The following is a 6,457-nucleotide window of genomic DNA, read 5'->3' as shown; positions in this document are numbered from 1 at the left end:
AATAATATTCCCATAGCAAAGGTAACAAGCCCATTGTTGGGATCATGCCACATTTGGTGTCAGGTTTACCATCAAAGAGGTCATTAATTCTGGAAACTCCCTCTCTGCCTCTTCCTCCACTCCTTCTCTGTCTGAGCTGTAAGCTGCTTTAATGCCTGATTGCTCACCCTGAGTCCCTGCTCACCAGACTCTTAATTCTGTAAGCCAAGCAGAGAACATTGCACTGACTCAGACAGCCATGTTCAAAGAACCGAGCTGGCTGCTGCAGTCAGAGTTCAGGATTCAGATCTCAGAGTTTTGCTTTCAGGCTTGTGGGAGCTTTCACTTAGGCCAGCTGAGTTATGCGACCTTTATCTGCAGAGAATTAGATGAACAGGCGCCATCCAGCTCTCTCCTAGCAGCTGGCAAAGCATCTGGTAGACACAGAAGAATACTATGGCAATGAGCTGGGCTCAGTGGTAGAGCATGTACTTAGCATGCACAAGGATGTGGGCTCAATCCATGATCCACACCTGACCCTGTGCATTCGAATAACAAAATCTGCATTTGTACTGAGTCCATGATGATGGATGACTGACATGGTGATGGCTGGCATGGTGATGGATGACTGACATGGTGATGGATTATTGACATGGTGATGGCTGGCATGGTGATAGATGACTGACATGGTAATGGATGACTGACATGGTGATGGATGACTGACATGGTAATGGATGACTGACATGGTGATGGATGACTGACATGGTGATGGATGACTGACATGGTAATGGATGACTGACATGGTGATGGATGACTGACATGGTGATGGGTGACTGACATGGTGATGGATGACTGACATGGTGATGGTTGATATAGTGATGGATGACTGACATAGTGATGATGACTAACATGATGATGGATGACTGACATGGTGATGGATGACTGACTTGGTGATGAATAATTGACATGGTGATGGATGACTGACATGGTGATGATTGACATAGTGATGGATGACTGACATGGTGATGAATGACTGACATGGTGATGGATGACTGACTTGGTGAAGATTGACATAGTGATGGATGACTGACATGGTGATGGATGACTGACATAGTGATGGATGACTGACTTGGTGATGATTGACAGTGATGGATGACTGGCATGGTGATGGCTGGCTGGCATGGTGATGGATGACTAAGATGATGATGGATGATTGACTTGGTGATGGATGACTGACTTGGTGATGAATAATTGACATGGTGATGGATGACTGACATGGTGATTGTAAGACCCCTGGAAAGCTGAGGCTTCCAGAATCTTAGCCCAGAACCTCGGCCACCCCAATCACAGAATGGAGGCGAAAGCTTGATGCAAATTGCATGAGGCTTTATTGTAGTTTAACGAGGTAACCCCATGTTAGCTCGGGTCTTTAACCTACCCGCCATGGCAGATGGCTAGCAAAGACAGTTTGAAGCCGCTGCGTACAGATCTTTATAGGGCAGCATAAGGGGAGTGTCTAGGGGTACTCACAGGTTCAGGATTGGTGTGCCTCCAGGCGTGGAGGGCTTGCCCTGTGTTGATTGGTCAACTAGTTGTTATGGCCCATAGGCCCTCCCAGGGTGGTTGCTATGCTTTGTGTGTCATTGCTGTGCGCTTGTCCGTAAAGCACACCCAGAGCCATAAAGCATAGCATGACTAGCTAACTTCTGATTGGTTCCTTGTCACGAGGCAGGCACCTAACCTCTAGTGACTAAGACAAGGTCATAGAGCACATGTTACTGTCATGGCTGCCGAAATGAGGAGCTGGTCCCTTCATGATGAATGACTGACATGGTGATGGATGACTGATTTGGTGATGACTGACATAGTGATGGATGACTGACATGATGGATGACTAAGATGATGATGGATGATTGACTTGGTGATGGATGACTGACTTGGTGATGAATAATTGACATGGTGATGGATGACTGACATGATGATGGATGACTGACATGGTGATGAATGACTGACATGATGATGAATGACTGACTTGGTAATGATTGACATAGTGATGGATGACTGACATGATGGATGACTAAGATGATGATGGATGACTGACATGGTGATGGGATGGATGACTGACTTGGTGATGAATAATTGACATGGAGATGGATGACTGACAAGATGATATGTGATTGGTTGTCAAGTTACTTGGACTGACTGAGAGATGCCTAAGAGATTAGTGATATGCACCATGAGGTACACCAGCGAGAGCATTTTTAGTGACAATCAGACCATGATGGCTCTAATATCATCAGCTGCTTCCTCTACTGATGTGTTGAAATTTGAATCAAGTATTGGGAAGTAGAACTATACAGGATGGAATCTAGATAGAGCAAGTGGGGTCCCAGGAACATGCTTTAAAAGGGTAAATCTTGGCCTACCCCTTCCGTTAGTTCTCTCTGCTGCCTGGCTGCCATGAGGTGAATAGCTCTTTCCTACCATGCCCCTGAAGGGACCTGCTCCCCTTTCAGCAGCCATAACAGCCGAACACGTGCTTGCCATAAACTTGCCTTGGTCACTTAGAGGTCAGATGCCTGTCTCGTGACAAGGAACCCATCAGAAGTTAGTTAGTCACTAGAAAGTCAGATGCCTGCCTCGTGACAAGGAACCAATCAGAAGTTAGCTGGTGGTGCTATGCTTTATGACTCTGGGTGTGCTTTACGGACAAGCGCACAGCAATGACGTAGAAAGCATAGCAACTACCCTGGGAGGGCCTATGGGCCATAACAACCAGTTGACCAATCAACACAGGGCAAGCCCTCCGTGAGCCTGTGCGTACCCCTAGACACTCCCCTTACGCTGTCCTATAAGATCTCTTGGGAGGCCCTAGGAGCCATCTTTTGCTAGCCATCTGCCAAGGCGGGTGGGTGAAAGACCCGAGCAAACATGGGGTTAGCTCGTTAAATTACAATAAAGCCTCGTGCAGTTTGCAGCAAGCTCTGGAATCTGCCTGGTGATTGGGGTGACCTCGAACGTGGCCTGGGACCCCGGATACCTGAGTTTTCCGGGGGTCTAACACCCCCACCACCATAGCACTCAGTCTCATTTCTAGCCCAAAATAATCGATCCAGCAGCTCTTGGACTGAAACTTGTATTCCAGCCCAAAGCAATAGATTCAACAGCCCTTGGACTGAAACTTATAAAAAACAATGAAATAAAGTGATTCTTTTATTTTATTTTTACTGGCTACTTTTATTAAGTGGGGCTAATTTCCAGCCCCACTTCTCATTTCAAATGCAAGTTCCTCAGTTCTGCTACTTAAGGGCCATCTAGCCCTGCTCCTTCCTAAATTCCTTTCCATAGACCTCGCTTACTCCACTCACTGTGTCGGAAGCCTGCAAAATACCAGCACTGGTTCCCATGATCCAGTACTGTTGTGAGGAAATTCCACCAGAGAACACACAAGGACCTTCTCAAAACAGAATAGAAAGTCTATACTGCTGACTGGTAACTGCGTAGGGAATTTGTCCAAATCATGCAGCCCTGAGTTTCACAGTTCTTTGCCTTTTATGCACAAAAACCATATCCCGGTTGACACATTTTTGGTTAGCAAGAACAGTTAGTGAGAAGCGAAACTACAGAAGACAAAAAAGCATGGGTTTGCTTTTTTTTTTTTTTTGAGGGGGACATTCCTAGACCCTGGATCTATGGACTTTGGTGGACTAGGTCTTTGTTCCCATTTTGTCAGGTGTTGGGGCCTATATGCTAGGTTCTAAGGTTAGAATGGTGACTCTAACATGATGTCACTTGTGCTAAGGTCTCATTCTGTTACAGTGCCCCTGTCCCTTTCTACTCTAACAAATTAGATGCATATAACATGGGTTGACTTAAAGCAATTGCTCTCTTGGCCTGGATACCACTGCCTCTATCAGAGATATTCCATCCTCCTCATGGGACCAGTTTGTTATGCAGTCACCTACTCACCCCCATTTAAGAGGTTCAAGCATGTTCATGAAATCTCATATCCTCATTTCCCAAACTCAAAGTCATCAGCACCCTTAAAACTTGTTCCTAGTCCCATCATGTCTGCTTGTAACTGCCCAACTTGACAGTTTGAAGGCATTTGAAATTGGAGCTTTCCTGTACCCTCTATTTCTTTTAGCAACAAACCTCCATTACGTCAGTGTGGCTATTTTATCCTTTTTCCCTTCTTTGAAAGAAAATATTTCTTAACCACATATTTTCGGAAAACTTCATCAGTGAGAAAGAAGCCAGGATTCATCTTCCAATGGGAGGGGCATTCTCACGGAGGTACTAGAAGGTCATGTCTGTTCAAGTTGCCTCTTTTTCTTTCACAGCTCTCTGACCCCATGTTGTCTTGTTCAGGCTCAGGAGGCTCATTCAGTGTTATGTCAACATTTTCAAAGGGTGGGAGCTTGGCTTCCCACCAAGATGTCAATCAAACCTGCAATTCTTCTATCTCTTTGTATCTCACTGTCCATTTCCCTGCAGCTTTGATCCTGCTAGATCTACAGCACGAGCACCCATTTCCTCTGGACCACACCCTCCCTGATGGTGACCTGCAGTGTACTTCATGCTGTGTAGAAGTTTCCTCTGAGATTAAAACATTCCACCTTGCAGAGAAACTTCTTAAAACAAAAGATTTTAAAGGAGAGGTGAAAAGAATAGACTATGCTAAGATAGGACAGTGGTTCTCAATCTGTGGGTCACAACCCCTTGGGGGTCAGAAAACCCTTTCACAGGGGTCTCCTAAGACAACCAGAAAAACACAGAGATTTACATTATGATTCATAAGAGTAGCAAAATTACAGTTATGAAGTAGCAATGAAATAATTTTATGGTTGGGGTAGGGCCCAGGGCAGCTTGGCTATACTGCTGTCATGACAGGTTCAATAGAAACCAGTCAAAGAGTAGGCCTAAGGCAACACCTGGTTCCAGGAAAGACCACAAACTGGGACCACCCAGGCACCACCCAAGTAGGGACCTATCATCATCCAAGGGAAAAATACCTAAGATATCATTGAAGACAGGATCACTAGATGTCCCTTAGCTCAGCATGCTCCCATCCCCTTTCACAAAGACACCCCTAGATGTATGTCAGCCAATCAGGGGTCCTGAACCTTAGAAATGCCCTAACCCCATCCCAACTGAGCTCAAGGTGCATGGAGAGTTCAAACTCGAGCTTGAACTCTTTGCTTTTGCATATGGATTCAGTCTTTGGGGAACTCCTTGATCTAGGCATCTGGGCATAACAGTTGGGGGTTGCCACAACATGAGGAACTGTATTAAAGGGTGCAGCATTAGGAATGTGGAGAACCACTGAGACAGGATGTCATTAAGGAGATGAAACTGAAAGACCCGCTCGAAATGCCCCTGAGCCCCCTGCCCCGAAGCTGCCGGGGCCTCCCAAGCCTTCACCCCGGCAGGGCTCGCGCCCCCGGCCCGCCCCGCCTGGCACCGCGCCTCGGGGCTGGGGCCGAGCAACGAGCACCAGATGGGCAGGCCCGAGAACGAGCACCAGGTAGGCTGGGGCCGAGCAACGAGCACCAGGTGGGCCGGCACGAGGGCGAGCACCAGGTGGGCCGGCACGAGAACGAACACCAAGGAGCCGGCCTGGAGCCCTGCCCCTGAGCCCCGCCCGATGAGAAACACTCCGTCCCAAGGTCTCCGCCCCCAAGGTCAGCCATCTGGACGCGGAGGGAGGGGGAATTGAGTCTGTTGTACCAGACACCAGACCTTGAGAATATGCTGATCTGGAATGGCTCTGTGTCTTATTTGAACCATCCAATAGAAATGATTCTGTATTTCGCCTCATTTGAAAGACTCTGTGTTTCACCTCATTTGAATAACTCTGTACTTTGCCTCATTTGAATAACCCTGTATAGCGCCTCATATACATTGACCAATGGGAATAGCTCTGTACAATGCCTCATTAGAATTATCCAATAGAATCCCTGCTCCTAGCTTGCGCCTTTTTCCCTATATAAGGACCCCTTTCCCTTGGCTCGGGGCGCTTAGCCACACAGAAGCTAAGTCGCCCCGGGTACCCGCGTCTCCAATAAAGCCTCTTGTTTTTACATCCAGTTCGTGGCCTCGCTGATTCCTGGGTGTGGGTCTCCCTCTACAAAAGTATCTCTTCGGGGGTCTTTCAAAACAACACTGAGTTCAAAGGTGGGAAGAAGTATTCCTTCCCACAGGGAAGCTCAAGAAGTAAACAACTCAATGGCTTCAGGAATTCCTTGAAACTGACCAGATTCACTAAGCCCCTCCCTCCCCAGCCAGCTGTAACTAGTAAAAACTGCTTGCTGACAGACTCCCCAAGACAAGCTGACCGCACAGAACAATCAGGGACCAGCTTCCTGGAAGAGACCCTCTCTAACCTGTTGAGCTGCAGGCTGTCCAATACAATCCAGGTTTCCATCTCTCACATGCTGTTATTCATGTTGGAGTGAGCTTTGGTGAAACAGCTGTC

At 47.2% G+C, this 6,457-nt stretch overlaps 1 pseudogene; it reads right to left on the bottom strand.

Moving 5' to 3' along the window:
- Positions 1-4,242: 4,242 nt before the first annotated feature.
- Positions 4,243-4,466, bottom strand: LOC100772996 (annotated as a pseudogene).
- Positions 4,467-6,457: the final 1,991 nt, after the last annotated feature.

The sequence above is a fragment of the Cricetulus griseus genome (assembly GCF_003668045.3).
Source record: "Cricetulus griseus strain 17A/GY chromosome 1 unlocalized genomic scaffold, alternate assembly CriGri-PICRH-1.0 chr1_0, whole genome shotgun sequence".
Taxonomy (NCBI): Eukaryota; Metazoa; Chordata; class Mammalia; order Rodentia; family Cricetidae; genus Cricetulus; species Cricetulus griseus.
This window is presented reverse-complemented; position numbering and strand designations above follow the sequence as displayed.